We start from the raw sequence: 18,101 nt of genomic DNA, 5'->3' as shown, positions 1-18,101 counted from the left end.
CTTAGTGCTCACTCTGGCAGCATATATACTAAAACTGTAAAGATAACAAAGATTAGCACAGCCTGTGGACAAGGATGAAACACAAATTTGTGCAGCATTCCATATTTTTTTAAAAGAAAATCCTTTCATGAAATAAAATGGCTAAATTTCAGAATATTTAAGCCAAATTTTCTAAAGAAAAATACTTAACTCACAGAGTTTTGTTAGAAATGAATTAGTTGAGGGACGCCTGGGTGGCTCAGTTGGTTAAGCAGCTGCCTTCGGCTCAGGTCATGATCCCAGCGTCCTGGGATCGAGTCCCACATCGGGCTCCTTGCTCCGCAGGGAGCCTGCTTCTCCCTCTGACTCTGCCTTCCACTCTGTCTGCCTGTGCTCGTGTTCACTCCCTCTCTCTCTGACAAATAAATAAATAAAATCTTAAAAAAAAAAAAAAAAAAAAAAAAGAAATGAATTAGTTGAAATATTTTAAAGTATTTTTCACCATGATTGGCACATAAGCAGTACTCAATATTAACTGCTCTTCTTGCTATTGTTATCATGGTCCTAATCATTAGGCTATGTGGTATTGGCACAGGAATAAAGAATATCTGGAAAAGAACGAAAGCCCAAAAATAGGCCTGAGAGTAAACAAACCTCATTTAAAATATCATTTTATTAAATTTTTTTTTTTAAACGTCTACCTGTCTCCGTTGATTTCTCTATTACCGAGGCCCTGGGAATATGAGAAATGTCTTTCAGAACATTCAAACAGAATTCTTCTGGACCTAGAAGCTTGAAATCAACTGAAGCTAGATGCCCTCTTAACTATCTATTATCTACTTTCTTACTCTCTTTTCTATCTTTTCTAACTTAAAGAACATGTTATAGAAGCCAGGAGATGAAAAGAAGACATGATAGGCATTTCCCACTATCTATTATGTCACCTTCCCTAAGTTGTATATCTGTGGCTTCCTTCTTACTTCCAGCTTCGAATTTATCTCTAGGAATCATCCACATTGTCATTAGTTTTTTTCTTCCAGGGATCCCATTCTAAAAACCCTATTCATCTTCTGACAATATACTAAGAGGTTCTTGACCCTCTCTTCTACCTGGACTTTATTATGAGTTCTTCCTTCTGACTTAAGTTCTATTAATTAAAAAATTAAAATTAAAAATAAAAACAAGAACTAAGCCCCAGAAGGAGTGCCTTAATGGGTGAGAAGTAATGAGGTGAGGAGGAGGGAGTAGCGTAGGGTTTGTACCCCATCATGATTCCCACTTGCTACTATCCCCACCAGTTCTTTGATATGGCTAATTACTATCTTTTCTCAATCACTAAAAGGACTACATAAATGCAGAGATAATCCACAATTCTTCCCTGACCCCCTCCCATATCAGAGTGCTTTCTAAGCTCTTCATACAATAAGTCTGGGGCATTTTTAGACTTTTCATTCCTTTAGGTGGTATTCTGCCCATCAGAATCTGAAATCACAGACCCTTACTGGTTTTCAAATATGTTTCCTAAAGTCTAGAGCATACATCTTCTTAAAGTCCAAAATTACTTTTCCTGTTACTTTTAATATAAACCCAGGAAAACATGGTCCCTATCTCCAAAAGTTCTTTCTCTACTTTGCATATCAGTTTTTTCTACTGACCTTAATTAAGTTCAAAACAGCAAATACCTTTACAGCTTCCTTTACCACCTAAACATGAAGTAATATTTTTCCAGATGCTCTGCTTCTTAAAAAGCAAACTTCCAGAAGGTGCTGGGATGTTTGACGTTTTCCGTCATAATTAGTTTGCCTCTGTACTAATACGTTGTCTTAAATCAAGAAAATATCATCTTGGGGCACCTAGCTGGCTGGTTCAGTCAGTAGAGCATGCAACTCTTGATCTCGGGGTCATGAGGGCATTCAGCATAGGGTTTACTTTAAAAAAAAAAAAAAAAAAAAAGATATCATCTTTGTCCACAATTTTCAAATACTCTAACTATGTTTCTATAATCAAACAGCATATTTCTATATAGATGTCTTTTTTTTTTTTTTTAAGATGTCTAACATTTTTAATATAGGTTACTTTCTCTCACCTTCTGGAGCAAAGACAACTCCTCTTTACACCAAAAATTCATTCTCCCGTTCTAAGGTTGTCACTGTAAGGTAGCCTTACCACAGACTATTTTTCTTAATCTGCCTACAACCAGATATATGCATATAATTCATTTATATCAACATAATGTAAGGGGAACTGGTGTGTGCCAGAGTTTTTAAGAAGCACAGCTGCTAGAGATATAAAGAATAACATATAAAGAAAAGAAATTCCCTATTGCACATACTTTTTTTTTACTGGTCTTTAACACAAGTCACTGCAAAGTGAAACCTCAGTTTCTTCATCAGGCTCAAGTACAAAGTTTATTTGAATTCACCCTGAGCACTGATGCCACTAGTTTAGCCCTAGGCCTGATACTCCAAGGAGCCTGGATTGAAAAGCATCTGTGGTTACAGCATAAGCTTCTAATGAGGAGCTAGTTATTTGTTGACATTTCTTTCTCCCATGCCCAGGAGAAGCAAATACTGCCAGTGGACTGTTACACTGTCATTGACTTTACAGCATTTATTAAGTGTCCACATTGTGCTACTGCTCCAGATACTTGAGTTAACTTCTGTAACCAAAACAAAGATTGCCCCCAACCTTCATGGAACTTACATTCTAGCAGCAGCCACTCTCATCATTTAGACTTGGCGTAACAGTTTAAAACCTATCTGCCAACACTTATGTAGACTTAATAAACATGGGCAATGATGGAACTGCTGGAGTGATTTATGAAGGAATTACATTCTATGTGGCATAATAATGCTACCAAATCAACCCAGCATTCCCATTAGAAAACAATGCTCCAGCTTATTAAACAGGACAAAGGGTACATTCTTAGATACAACTGAAGAAATAAAAGGAAGCCAAAGAAGAAAAGGCTTCTAAGGTGGCTAAGAAAATCTTTGTCAACAGAATTTGACAGTGGTAAACGAGCAGCAAACAAAATTTCCGTTTGGAGCTTTAGATGAGACTTTTCATCCAGAGAGTAAGGAATGCATGTAACAGTAGACTCATAGGAACAAGGCAGGATGGAAGAAACCTACTGTTTTCCTCCAGAAGGAAGGAAAGCTTTGAATGGCTGATGAGTCAAGCCAATTCCTACATCATTCCAAGGTGTAGGAAACTGTCATCTTATTGACAAGGCAAAAAGTATGCTCTCTTTCTGCAGCATATCCAAAATGTGATGTAGGACCATTCAGACATGCAGACCTTCCAACTATTTCTATCAACTCATCGAGGGCAAAATGATTTAATTAGTGGAAATAAAGGCAATGTTGCAAAACAGAAGTTTGAGCCAGCTTTTCACTCAGAAGGTTCATATTTGAGCATAAACTCAATTCAGGGGAGGAGGAATGACAGGGAAAGAGCGAGAAGGTGACTATATACACATAGACTCCAAATACACTTTACAAACCCAAACTTACAAATGGACACCACTTGCTACAGTTTAGTTAGTGTAATACCGATCTTTTGTCTGCTTTGTTCTTCTGTTGAATTAAATTTAGATTAAAAAAAGAAGGAGAAACTTGATTGGGAAAACATTCAAACATTGTATCCTTGTAAATCTGGGCTGAACATCTTGTTATTAAAAGATAAAGAATGCTCTGGAATTAGTGTATCAATTTTCCATTACAAAGCCAAACCTACAAAAGGAAAGCATTTGCTAGAGTTTAGTGTAATAACCCATCTTTTAAAGTTCATATATCTGACCTTGATTCCCATTATGAAATACGTACTGCAAAGCTACTTCAATTAAAAAGCAAAGTGTAAGTCGTTGGGAATTCTCAGCCCCAATAAAAATGTACAGTTTAGGGATGCCTGGGTGGCTCAGTTGGTTGGGCCGCTGCCTTCGGCTCAGGTCATGATCCCAGGGTCCTGGGATTGAGTTCCGCATCGGGCTCCTTGCTTGGCAGGGAGCCTGCTTCTCTCACTGCCTCTGCCTGCCTCTCTGCCTGCTTGTATGTACTCTCTCTCTCTCTCTCTGGCAAATAAATAAAATCTTTTAAAAAAAAAAGTACAGTTTAAGGGAGAAGGAAAAGAAAAGAAACCCTCCCTTCCATCACTGCTCTCTATCCCTAAGGAAGTTATCTTCTAGGGAACAGGCTTCCTGTCAGAGATAAATTCAGTTCTTCTGGTCATCACTAGACATATGACCTTAGAAAATTACATATACTTTCTGATACTCAGTTTCTTCACATGTAATACCATCATCCACATTTTTTTTATTTTGAAAAGATATTTCAAATATTTAAATGCAATAATGCATATGAACTACACATGTAGCAAGCACACCACCTGCCATAAAATGGGTTTTCTTCCTTCATGCCCAATGCCTATGACAGTAAATGCGTGGGAAACAGGAAAAAAAAAAGGCACGAAGAAGGAAATTATAAACTTCCACATTACCTTCATTCCTCATTTTCCTAAGCCCTTTTCTACTTTACTCATTTTTCTTTCTCATTTCCAATCTTTTGAAGCTTTCCCATTCCTCATACTGTCCTATAGGGATAAAGTAGGAAGTAGGGTTAAGTGTCTGGAACAAGCAGGTAGAGAAGCTAGGGACCCTCCTGTACTTAAATTCAGCTTAACAGCAAGGTGTCACCGGGAGGGTCCTGGCATCCTAATATGAAACTCATAACACAGTGATTTTTAAATGGTGAAGAGTTGGGAAGGTGAGGAGATAGAGTAACTGGCAAGGGAATGAGGTCATTCCCTGTATAATCAGAGCATTTAGCTGATAAAATATTTCATATGTTCTAAGAGCTCAGATTAAAAAAAAAAAAAACTTGAAAATCAATCAGAACACATTTACCAATGAAACACTACTATAACTTTGTTAAATTTTTATAAACTAACGATCTGCCTAGAAATCTAACCAAAATGACTAACCTTCCAAAAAAGACTTCTTTTAGGAAAAGATTTTGATTTTCAAAGGCCCAACTGACAAACTTTGGGAACACAAACTGCCTATAATTTTCGTGGCTTTTTCATTTTCTTCTTTTTTTACAAAATCTTGTTTGCAAACCTTAAAAAGCTAACCATCTTCTAATGTCTATGCTTATTTCATTCTAACTAGTAACTAAACGTGTTAAAGAAAAAAATCTGGAATAATTACTCTGTGTTTTTATCAATTAAAAAAAATTAAATGTCTTAATGTTAGTGGTTATTTTCCTGATATAATGTGGCAAAGCTATCATCCAAATAGTCATGAATATCTGTTAACTGACATCACATCTATTTGCTTCAATGAATAAAGCCCTTATATTTTTAATTTTACTGCTAAATAAATCTGACATGTTTTTAAAGGCCTTCTTTTCTTTTCTTTTCTTTTTTAAGATTTTATTTATTTATTTGACAGAGAAAGATCACAAGTAGGCAGAGAGAGAGAGAGAGAGAGGGAAGCAGGCTCCCCGCTGAGTGGAGAGCCCAATGCGGGACTCGATCCCAGGACCCTGAGATCATGACCTGAGCCGAAGGCAGCGGCTTAACCCACTGAGCCACCCAGGTGCCCCTAAAGGCCTTATTTTCAAAAGTGTTTCTTACAGTAAAACTTCTAGGTAAGTGTTATGGAATGTGCATATGTATCACATGTATCTGTAACAAACTGTCTAGAAAATCAAATCAAGCCTTCCTGCCTAGAGAACTGAATCAGTTTGCTTGAGGCTACAAGTATCTAATGCAAAGGGACTCATTAAAGTTTCAGAGGTATCACACACTAATACGATAAAAAACCAGAGAAGTGTTGTACTAGATTATCACACTAAAAAGATCTACCAATCTACAAAGTTTACAACAGTCTCCTAATCCTAGCCAGTGCCACCCAACTGTGAATTCCTAAAAGGCAAACATTTTTTTTTTTTTAAAGATTTTATTTATTTATTTGACAGAGATCACAAGTAGGCAGAGAGGCAGGCAGAGAGAGAGGAGGAAGCAGGCTCCCTGCTGAGCAGAGAGCCCGATGTGGGGCTCGATCCCAGGACCCCGGGATCATGACCCGAGCCGAAAGCAGAGGCTTCAACCCACTGAGCCACCCAGGCGCCCCCAAACATTTTTATAACATCAAAACTAGCACAGTATTTGTTACACAACAGGTTTAATAAATAACCACTTAATGAAATAAGTGGATACTATGTTTGCTGGAGAAAAGCCCAGTGCCAAGTCTATGGGTCAGTTTTTTACTACAACCTTTACTTACCTGTTACTTATTTTATTTCAAATTCTAGATTCTGAAAAGTTTCCTTAAAATGTTATCAATATAAAAACTTCAACTGTAACAGAACCACACATTTATATAAGGCTGAAAGGATATCAACTATGTCCTGTTTCAAATGGTGAAACTGAGGCATAGGGCATTTACTGAACTGACCAATGCTACATAGCTCTTCACTGTCCAAAGTGGCATTAAAATCCAGATGGCCTTCTACCTTTTAGTCCTTTCCTTATTACACCATGTTACCTTCTCTGCTCCTTTTCAAATGCCTGACAGCTATTATTCTAAAAGTGCTCTTATCTGTAAAATGCTAATTGCAAGAGAACGAATGTAAGAAATAAACTTGCTAAAGAACAATTATAAGTATTAAATTATGCAGCAAAAGTCACTAACTTTCTCTACTCCACTCCCATTTCTGTGTAATACTAACAAACTGTAAGTTACGTTTAAAAACTAGAGAAGTAACTAACCTCCACAATTAGTTTAAGAAAATCTAGAGTTTACATACTGCTAGGAACATAGGCTGAAACCAGACAATCTTTACATTTCAGTGGTTAGTCCATTCCTCCCAGTACTTCCTGTCTTCACCCACAACCCCAGTAAGAGCAGACATAGCCTATAAAATCACATTCTTTTACACAAATTACATCAAGAAAATCAGGACTTTCTTTTTGTCCTTGGAAGATATGAATGTAAGCCATGATTGTCACTAGTAACATGATAGGATGACAAATGTATTTTAGAAAACTCCAGGTTTTCTTTTTTTTTCTTTTCCTGTGGATAGCTTGGGCTTTCTATATTCATTAAAACAGTAAAAAATATTTCTTTAAAATAAATCACATTAAAGACTAGTTTAATTTCTCTACAAAGAGTTTCCAGTTTATTAGAAATACCAAAATGACCTTTCAATTCACATTTGCAAGTGTTTTACAAACTGTTTTATAAAATCATTTTCTAAAGCAAAACTTTGAGGTTAAAAATCTAAAGAATTTAACATCAGCTTATGAAAAATCACTAAGTTTTACAGATTTTTATTTTTTAAGATTGATTTGTTTATTTGACAGAGAGAGACAGAGAGGGAATACAAGCAAGGAGAGTGTGAGAGGGAAAAGCAGGCTTTCTACTGAGCCCCCCTGACGGGGGCTCAATCCCAGGACGCTGGGATCATGACCTGAGCTGAAGGCAGACACTTAACTGCTGAGCCACCCAGCCACCCTGAAAAAGCACTAAATTTTATAGAATTTTAGTAGACATAGAACTTTAAAACATATGTAGCACGAGTCTGTATATTATAGTCATAAAATACACAACCACATCTTTGTATATAATTCAAAATGTATTAAGCATTTAATCTATGAGAGACTGTTCTTAAAGATTCATACAAAACAGTTCCTTGCCACATGTATTACTGTAATGGAAAGAAATAATTATGATTTAAGGAAAATGTGCTTTCTTACCAGAGGAGTTTTGTGGGAGCACAAAGATGGGGGCCAATATACCAGTGTTTTGCGAAGTATGTACCACGACTACAATGTGTACTCGTTAACATTCAGGAGTACAGTCTTCCATACCTCCTCCTTCCTTCCGGTTATACAAGCTGGAGCGCTGATTCTCCCAATGCTCCCCATTACCCATCCCAAATTAGCCAACCCCAAACAAAGTTTCAAAGCCAGAATTAGCAAAAGGAATTGTCTCTGTAGATTTTTCTGACAGTCATAGTAAAAGACAGGATGAGATGCTGCTGCTCTTTGCTTAGCAAGTTTATAAAATGAGAAACATTTCAGAAGCCCCAAATTTGCCTGTGGCATCCTCCAGTCTGGGGCTTCTTGCCATATACAGCTGATAATGTGTCTGTGTTTGTTGATGTCCATCTTCTCATACCCCAGAACAACAGAAGAGAATCTAGGGTTCCTACCTGCAAAATTCAGGCAGACATGGGATATACCATATGCAAGTAGCTCTAGAAATTATCCCTCTTGAGGGTCCTCCACTTCCTGGGAAAAAGCAGTATGTCCAAAGAACCTGCATATAAGCTCTCCTGCCACTGCACAAACAGTAATAGGAGCAGCACTTCTAAGTGACCCAGCTTATAGCAGCATGGAGTATATGGTATAAACTTCAGGGAGCCTGCAGTCACATATATACCCTCAAGCAGGAAAAACTGAAGGGCACTGCTATGGTGAGCACTGAGGCTTGTAACTCGGTCCATCAGTATTATCCTGCACTTTGAAATTACATGATTCTCTCTCTTTCCTGGAGTGAGCTTCAAAATTTTAAAGAGTAACATCAGGTAAACTCAATCCAGACCAGGATATGTTGCCATCAAGTCTGCTAGTTCCAAGACAACAGTAGTGCTGCTGCAGCCAACAATTCCTTGGCAGAGAGATATGTTATAATGATATTGGCAGCAGCACTGGCTCTTCTCTTTCACCCTCTGCTGTTACTATAGCTCCTTTTGCTAAATCTGCCTCTGAGTTTAGACAGGAGCTGGATGGTTCATAATCACCCAGCAGCTGCAGCTGAGCAATACTCAGCCTAATTGTGGCACTGGAGCAGCTGAGAGGAAGAAAAGCAATAATACATACCCTGCCATAGCCACACACAAACTGCTGTACACTCTACCAATAAGATACCAAGATACTTTAATAGGAACAGATTATTACCTTTAAGGAAAATCAGTTGTACTTCTCTGAAAGAACTCTGGATTTGTGTTAGACATGTTTAAAATGTGAACTGAAGGTGACCTAAGCCATGTAGAGCACTGAACAATGGAAGATCTTAACTAAAACTTCCTGTAAATATTCACGTAACAAAGCCAGTGCCACAAACATCACCTTTATAACATGACTGAAAGTTCCTGTGATATAAGAGTCTGGCACAGATGTGATCTCTTCTTTAACTCTATATTGCAACAATGCAAAGCAACAAAATCAACAATTCAAACAGCAAGCCATTACATAAAGCAAGTGGCATAATACAATGATTCTCAGCATTTTTGAAACTCCAACACCATACTGTCATTTGCTTTCTTGAAACAAAACATACTCTTGTGTTAGGTGCCATATGGCACATCTTCATAAAGCTTAAGTAAATGAAAACTTCTTATGCTGTGAATTTCATGACATCCTTAAGAATATGAAAACTAAGGCCAAAATTACTGATCCAAGGAATTACTGTTACAGAACACAGAGACTGGGGGCACCTGGGTAGCTCAGTCAATTAAGCATCTGCCTTTGGCTCGAGTCATGATCTCAGGGTCCTAGCATCCAAGCCCTGCCTCAAACTCCCTGCTCAGTGGGGAGTCTGCTTCTCCCTCTCCCTCTGCCCTCCTGTGTGTGTGTGGGGGGGGGGGGGTGTACACACACATACACTCCTTCGCAAATAAAATCTTCGAAACAGATAAACAAAATGGTTAAGACTTATTACCTTGATGTGACAGTTTTGTCATTTACATAATTTTATGAAAAATAAACTGCATTTTATATTTGATGACAGAATAGCATCCATAAGTTTAATAAACATTTTGACTATCTACTATTTACCATTTACAATATATAAGCTAAGAGGATTTAAAGGTAGTAAAATCTGGTGTTCTCCCTCAAAATATTAACATAATTAACATGTTACTTATATGTCAAATTCGTGACAAACACTAGCTAGAATATGATAACAATGATTTAATAAGTCTAATCCTGTTTGCAAAGGACAGCCCAGGCAGTGTTCTTAAAGGTAGTCACTAAATGTTAAGTTCTTTATCCAAGCACCTTATATAATATATTACACACAGGCTTCTTAAAAAACAAACAAAACAAAACAAAACAAAATATTTTATGTGAGTCATGATCTCAGGGTCACTGTAAGCCTACCTTATATATTACATACAGGCTTCTTAAGAAACAAACAAAACATTTTATGTGAACTAAAACAGATACAGAAAAGCACACAGAACATATGTGTGGCCTGGTGAATATACTAAGGAACACCCTTGCAACCACCACCAGGTTAAAACTCCTGTCACCCCTGCAGAAGCTGGGTCCCAGTCAAAACTTTCTCCCATCTCCCAAATCTTTACTTTTATAGAAATCACTTCCTTGCTGGTTTTTTAAAAATACAGTTTTATTTCCCAAGTTTGCATTCCCAGACACCAGAGCTTAGTATTGCTTTTAAATTTTTTGATATTAGGCACTTCTTTTAATTGAAGTATAAATGACATACAATACCCTGCCTGTTTCTATTATATATCATAGGGACTTGATATTTTTATACATCATGAAACACATCCCCCCATAAGACTAGTTACCATTTATCACCATACAAAGGTATTACAATATTATTAACCATATTCCCTATGTTGTACCTTACATTCCCACGACTTTTTTAATAACTGGGTTTGTACCTTTTTAAAATATAATCCTAATAGGAACTAACAAATGACGTCTATATTAAACACTAGATTGAGAGTTACACATGTTAAGAAAAATTACTCATGTTAACAAATTATTCACTGCCTTAAAAGATGGAAATTTGGACTTCGGACTAATAAATCTTATACCATGTGCTGGTAACACTGGCTTATTGCTATTAGCTTAGAACATTTATTCTTTTAATATCATATATCAGGAAGGAGATTTATTTGCATGCACACAGATTTTTCAACTTGAGATTTTCCTGAATTAAAATAAAAAACAACTTAATCCATGTATTAATATTATACTTCAGCCATTAGACAAATTCCACCTATCCTAGGAAGACTGGTCAAAGCCGTAATTTCACTTTCGGTTGAATAGAAAGGAGTCAATTTTGTGGTTTATGAAGTCAGCAAAAACATACTGCAAAATTAAAAGCTATTATAACATTATGGTGGTTACACCAGAGTATATATTCTAAGAGCCTTTTTATCTTTTATTCTGGAAACATGGATATGAACTATCTTGTATTTAGATTCAGATCAAAGGCAATTGTTTCATTTTGTTTTTTCAAATTTAGGACCCTATGAATTGTCAACCAGCTTTCAAAATCTCCACTGAGATTTAGGTATGTCCCCAAATTTAAAATAATTAAACTTCCTTTTCTGAAATGTCAACAATGACAGGAGTCTCACATATTAGTAAAACATTATGTATGGCTTAGTGAGATACAGCTTTCTTACAGAATATATGATAATCATGTTTGATGCACACAAGATCCTCTTTCTCCTAAAGACACTCCTTCATAACCTGTCCATTCCAAATGTTTTCTGTCCACTGTATGCCACTGCCCTCATTATTAAATTTTCCAGGTACTATGCCTTAAATGCATAGTTACATGTACACATTTAGTAATATTTTCCTTAATGCGTAACTTAACTTTAGAGATTTAACAAGATGGTTTAAATATACTCGGAATTATGGAGATACTTTTGGCACTGTAAGCCTACAGTTACATGGACACAAATGTACTACAATCAAATGCATATGTGTAATCATGTATGTGAAAACACACCATGAAACACATATACGTAATGGCACGAACATAAAGCTGCGGTTCCATTAGATGTCTCACTTCTTTAATAATTTATAAATTGTTAGAACATGTATTATTCCATGCCTGTTTCAATAATTACGCAGAAAACAATTCAACCCAATGAGAACTATGTTGTGTCCCACTCGCTACAAAACAAAAATTAAAGCGATCCCTGCATTGGATTTATTTTCCACTCACCAAACAAAAATTAAAGCAATCCCTACATCGGAGTAGGTTTTCGAAGAGCTCCTTAAAACGACGCTGTCCCATGCCCAATAAAGCAAATACTGGAAGCAATTATCAAGAAGAAAAACACACTTTAAAACAAAATTTTCTGTAATATGTGGACAGAGAACAGAACCAAATGGGGGGCTGAGTGGCATAATACTGTAAAAGTGGATGCGGACTGGCATACTTCCCAACCCCCAACCCAAAACAAAGGAAAACTTTAACATGTTGCGGTTTTCAATCAAACCAAGTAAAGCGAGAGGCTCACCCACTCGCCCCCCCACACACACCCACGTCCGCTCTCCCAGCACAGTTGCCACCCGGCGTCAGTTAACACGGAGACCCTCAAGCTCCGGGACAGAAAAGGGCCGCCGGTCTCGGCCCTCAGTCCCGCCGACCCAGCCAAAATTAACCTCGCCCCCAGGCACCGATGGGAGCTAGCGTACCGCTCCAAGGACCTGAAGTCCGACTGGGGCGGGAACGGGAAGGACTGGACAGGGCGGAGACGAGGCAGGGGGCAGGCAGGTAGCGCCGGGAAGGAGACACGCCCGCCAGGCGAGCCGGGACGGGGGAGGGGAGAAGTTTCTCCCCAACTTCCCGACTCGGAGCCTGCGGGGGCGGGGAGCGCCGGCGCCTTTCCGCGCGGGCGGGCGCCGGGGCCTAGCACTGCCCGGACCGGGGTCGGCCGCCTCCGTCCGCGGGGCCCTGCCGGGTACTTACCTGCCCTCCAGCCGCGCTCTCATGAGTCGCCGCTACCGCGGCTCGGGCCGGCGAGGAGGGGGCGGCGGGCGGAGGCGAGGCCCGCGGGGCCCTCTCCCTCCTCCACCTCCTCGTCCCGAGCGCCCGGCTGCAGCGACGACGGCACAGCCGCCCCGCACTCGTTACTTCAGGAGGAGGGAATTCCCGGGCTCCCCCACCCCTCGGCCTCACTCTCCACCTCCACTGCGCGCGGCGCCCGCCCTCACTCCCGGCTCCGCCCCTCCTCGGCGGGGGCGGGGCGGGGGCGAGGGCGGGGGCTGCGGCTACCTGCGCGCGCGGCCGGCCTGCTCACCGGAACTCGCGCCGCGCCCGCCCGGGCTCGAGCGCCCCCCGCCTTCCGGCGCCGGCGCGCTCCGCGAGCTGCGGGCGGTCCCCTCTCTGTCCCCGTCGGCTACTGGTCCGAATCACTTATCCGGACCCAACATGGCGGCAGGGTCCGGGGCGGATTCCCGAGGCGGCGCAGGCTGAGGGGGCGTGAGGAGGTGGCGCTTCTGGCACGCGGAGAGCGGACCCACAGCGCCCCCTCCCCTTCCGCGGACCTTGAGGCCGCGGACTTGCCTGCCCCTGGAGATGGAGTGAGGGGCGCCCCTTCCTTCCCCTCTGCCTTTCTCCATTCCCTTTGCCCTGTTCTCTAGTGCCGAGGGCTTTGGGGCTTTGTTTGTTTTTGTGGAGGAGGACAGGGTTGAGTTATTTTGGTTGACTGTTTGCTTTTTAGTACTATGCTTCCGCACCCTTGGTCGCTGATAGTAAAATCTCAGCCCAGCCGCGTGAGCCAGGGGGGCGTTCCTAACGCTCCCATCACCTGCCTGATCGCCGTCTAAAAACGCTCGCGTCTGGCCTCCTTCCGAGCCGGTGATCCTGTCCCAACCCCTGGAGCTTCCTGTTGACTGTTGGTTCAACTAGCCTTGCGGAGGGAGAGACCCGAAGCTGAGTTCCCTTGGCGACTCTCCCAGTAATGGTGGCCTTGGCTTCTCTGGAGACAATGTATTCTTGTAGGGTCCCGGCAAGTTCCCAGGGAGGGACAGGTATTAATAATCCTGTTTGACAGCTGTGGAAACTGAGGCTGCGACCCTGAAAGTGCAGCAGCCACAACTAGAATTCTGCTAATCCCAATCCAAGCACCTTTCCTGCCTACCCCGTAGCCAGTTCCTGAAGGAGAAGGGAGAGGAATCCAGAAGAACAGGGATGAAGATGAGGAGTCGTCAGTGTCGGAACAGGCTGAATATTGAGGCTCTTCTGCTAAAATCACTTCTGCCCTATCAGACTTGTAGATTAACTTCCTCTCTGTATTTCCTCCTTGGTGGGGTTATCAGAACTATTAATGTGGGTCTGTCGGTTTCCTTTGTGGTTTTCAGTGAAATTCAGAATCGTCTCTGACAAATAAGAAATAGTACAATCATATGTCAGTAGGCTGGCATTCTAGGAACTTAAGAAAATGCATATAAGGGTTTGAATAATTTTTTTTTTCAGCTCACTAAATGAACCAGAAGTAGGTATAGCCATTCACCTTAACAAAAAGGTACAATATGGGATGGGGCTTTAATTTGACTTAGCTACTAAAATTTCATTTGCCCTTAGCCGTACAGGGGATTAAACATTTTCACGCAGATTTATGTTCAGCTTTTTTTTTTTTTTCCAAACTGGAAAATAAAGATTTAGCTGTTACTTTCCTAAACTGGATAAAATAGAGATATTTTTGTTGTTCTAAACCCGCAGCCTCAAAAAATGAATTCTAAACTCCTAGTATAGGGGTAGTTGGCTGGTTAGATGGGTTCAGTCTCTGCCTTTGGCTCAGGTCATGGTCTCAGGGTCCTTGGATGGAGCCCCACATCCGGCTCTCTGCTCAACAGGGAGCCTACTTCTCCCTCTCTCTCTGCCTGCCTCTCTGTCAAATAAATAAATAAATAAATATCTTTTTAAAAAATAAAATAAAATCCTAGTTTACCCCAGTTTAAGGAATGAGGTGGCTTTGAAAATGTTCTATATGGAGTTTTAAAGGTGGGAAGTGGTGTTGAAATCTACATGTCCTGTTAACTTACTGAGTTTTCTACTATTTACCCTCATTTTGATTCTTTTTGTTACCTCATTCCCTGTTTTGTCTTTTGGAATATTCATCTACAGTGTCAAGTTTTACTCTGTAAATAACCTGGAGACTTCAATTTTAGACTCAATGGCTCACTTATTTCCAAGGATATTTAAAACAACAACAAACCAAAACCAACAACAAATCACCAACCAAAAGCCAACACTAACACCATCAAAAGCAAAAAAAGTGAGATAGAGAATCTCTAAAGTCTTGCTGAGTTTGATATAATACAAATTGCTTTTATGTTTTATTTTTTTTTAAAGATTTTATTTATTTATGTGACAGGCAGAGATCACAAGTAGGCAGAGAAGCAGGCAGAGAGAGAGGAGGAAGCAGGCTGCCTGCTGAGCAGAGAGCCCTATGCAGGGCTCAATCCCAGAACCCTGGGATCATGACCCGAGCCTGAAGCCAAAGGCAGAGGCTTTAACCCACTGAGCCACCCAGATACCTCACAAATTGCTTTTAAATGAATGATCTGTGGGCGCTGGGGTACCTCAGTAGGTTAAGCCTTTGCCTTTGGCTCAGGTCATGATCTCAGGGTCCTGGGATGGAGCCTCACATCTGGCTTTCTGGCCGGCGGGGAGCCTGCTTTCCCCTCTCTCCCTGCCTCTCTGCCTACTTGTGATCTCTCTCTCTCTCTCTCTCTCTTTGTGTCAAATAAAATCTTAATAAATAAATAAATAAATAAATAAAAGATCTGTTCCTTCAGAAAGACAAATGAAACGCAATCCTGTATCCCTCCCACACAGCACAGAGGTCTGGTATGTATGTGTTAAGTAATGGTAAGTCTTGGAATCCCTGGGAGAGTCTGCTGGGTGAGGAAGCTAGGGGAATGTGTGAAACAAAACTAATGAAATATAATAAGTCCCCACAGAAGTGAAATGTATCATTTATTCAAGTTTATTAATGCTTGCTGAATGCTTTGACTGAAAGTTTAAAAGATTCAGAGTTTAGCTAGGGCACATTTGATCTCACCCTAGAACATGTGATTTTGCCAGGAAATGTTCGTGTTTCGGATAAAACTACCTGCTGCTGCTGCTTCCATCACTGAGGCTTTGGTGATGATTTTCTTTTCCCGATAACTAGAAAGTCCTACACGGGATGCATGCACTGGTCTCTGCTCTCTAATTATCATCCCATTACAACCATCCTCAAGATGCCTTCCACTAGACTTGTTCTAACTACTCAAAGCCTGGATCTCCTTATGTCCACTCTATGTCAGAAGTTACCGATAGCACATTAACCTTGCCTCCTCTACCTGGCCAAAACTGCTCCCAGGCCCAATTAGGAAGAATATGAAGACCCCTCTAAACAGCTAGCAAATCAGGCAAATGGGAAGTATTCATCCTTGAATGTTAGGCTAATTTTGCCAAGCTTAGGGAGAGGTGCAATAACCCATCAATTTTTGAATGCTCCTGATTCCTTCATTGCCTCAAGGACTGGTGCTAGTGTATTATATTTTACTTCCCCTCAACTGGGCAAGGCCTAAGGGAACCAATTCATTGGATGTATAAGGATACATCCTACAATGAATAAATGCAATAAATCCCAGTCTTAGATAAGCTTCAGCAAATCCAGCCCATGTTTTTGCTCTGTTTTATTGTTCTCTCCAGCTTCTAAACTTGGTTACCTGGTCTAAAATAGAATTGCACAGTGTGCCCCATGTGCCTCCCCAGTTCTAGGACTACTTTTTGGAAGTCTGGTCTTTGGGTTGAAATCTACTTTGGGTTCATCTCTTAGTTCATTTCTCTAACTCATGTTCTTTCTAGTTCTCCCACAATTTGGTCCCAGGATTATTATATCTAGCAAAATCCCTAGTTTCTGCTCTAGCTTCTCCTGGTACCCACTCTGCCTATTCCTAGGTAGCCTTACGTGTAACTTTAAATTTTCACACTCTCAACTTAGTTCTGTGTCAGCAATTTCTAAGCTGTGATCTGAATACCACTATTCCCAGGCTTCGGCTTGGAATTTTGAATTTTGAAGGAGTGACGTAAAGGTGACTCAGTGATTATTCATGGTGACTGTGGTATTGAGAATCCAGTGGCAGAAGATGAAGTCTAGGGGTAAGGGAGCCCAGTCGCTGTAGGCAAGAGTGCAGTGCTGAAGGTGCCTACATCCTAAGCAGACAATCCCTATGGCAGAACCTGAACTCTGTGCTGCTTCCTTGGCTCCTGCCTGAGTGTCCTCAACCAGTCATCCTGTTCCTTCTCTGATCTTCCAAAAGAAAATTCTCTTTCTGCTTAAATTAAATATGGACCTCTGTTCTTTGCAAATAAAAAGCACTACTTAGTCTCTGCTACTTGTTTGTACTACTGACAGGAAACTCAAATGCTGTAAGGAAAGCATCTCCTGTCTCATGCACATAGAGAGGGAGGGCCTGAGATGGGGGAACTGGTTTTCAGAGAAGATGACGTAGCTGTACAGTGTAAAACAGGCATAATGTATTGTAGGACCCCAAGGCTAACTCTAATTGCCTTGAGCCATCTGGAACATCCCAAACCTAGAACACAGCTGGCAGATCCTACCTGCCCAGGGCAGTCATTGACATTAGATCACAACATAGTACAAACCTTTTCTCCCAGAGCACGAACTCCCATCCTCAAAATCCTCAACACAATTCAGGCAGCTAACACCTGAAATTGGTGTTAGATGTTGAAACTCATTTGCTATCTCTGTCCTACAGGCTTGTAATTTCCTCCCAAGGTCTATATTTGTAATTCCTATAGCCATTACCAAGCATTTGGCCCTTACTTTTCTGGTACATTAAGCTGGTGTGTGGTCATAATATGTCAGTGTCTCTGACATTGAGTTTAAGCACAACTAAAATTGCTACCAGATTGCTACTTCCTGGAAATCTTTACAAATGGGTTACGAAAAGTAGAACATAACTTTGCTTGAAGGCAAGAAGTTAAAGTTTGAATGTTTACCTACATCAAAGGTTTGGAAAAGAAACTATAAATCAGGTATGCTCTTATCTCTTAAGTTAACTGACATCAGATTATGAAACATACATACAGGGCTAGTAATAGGGAACCTATGGTTAGATATTTTACAATCTAACACTGTGGTTGGCTATTTAAAAAAACATGTTGAAAATAAATCTATGCTTTTTGAAAAACTTTAATATCCTTTTTTAAACTAAGTCTTCTTTCTGCATATTTGGTGGTATAGATAATTATTTTTCACATTTGTGAATAGTAAATTAAATCTGAGCAAATTAAAATCTGACCAGATTTATAATGTTAT

The 18,101-nt window shown here is 40.3% G+C and overlaps 1 protein-coding gene and 1 non-coding gene across 5 annotated transcripts in view; one reads left to right on the top strand and one right to left on the bottom strand.

Annotated features, from left to right (window-relative positions):
• YES1 (YES proto-oncogene 1, Src family tyrosine kinase) overlaps positions 1-13,084 on the bottom strand; it is a 66,370-nt gene extending 53,286 nt beyond the window's left edge. Inside the window, exons 1-2 of one of the 4 annotated variants that reach the window (XM_059409300.1) lie at positions 12,731-13,017; positions 11,981-12,069 (exon numbers count right to left, since the gene is read on the bottom strand). The gene's annotated coding sequence lies outside the window, so the exon portion shown is untranslated. Of the gene's footprint in view, positions 1-11,980; positions 12,070-12,730; positions 13,018-13,061 lie in introns of those variants that run through there. The other 3 variants (XM_059409301.1, XM_059409298.1, XM_059409299.1) reach the window with 3 other exon arrangements.
• LOC132024031 (U6 spliceosomal RNA) lies at positions 5-109 on the top strand. The gene has a single exon (XR_009406148.1). It is a non-coding gene; the product is annotated as a U6 spliceosomal RNA (small nuclear RNA).
• Positions 13,085-18,101: the final 5,017 nt, after the last annotated feature.

The sequence above is a fragment of the Mustela nigripes genome, chromosome 8 (assembly GCF_022355385.1).
Source record: "Mustela nigripes isolate SB6536 chromosome 8, MUSNIG.SB6536, whole genome shotgun sequence".
Classification (NCBI taxonomy): domain Eukaryota; kingdom Metazoa; phylum Chordata; class Mammalia; order Carnivora; family Mustelidae; genus Mustela; species Mustela nigripes.
The sequence above is the reverse complement of the archived record's forward strand: the minus strand, read 5'-3'. Positions and strand labels throughout refer to the sequence as shown.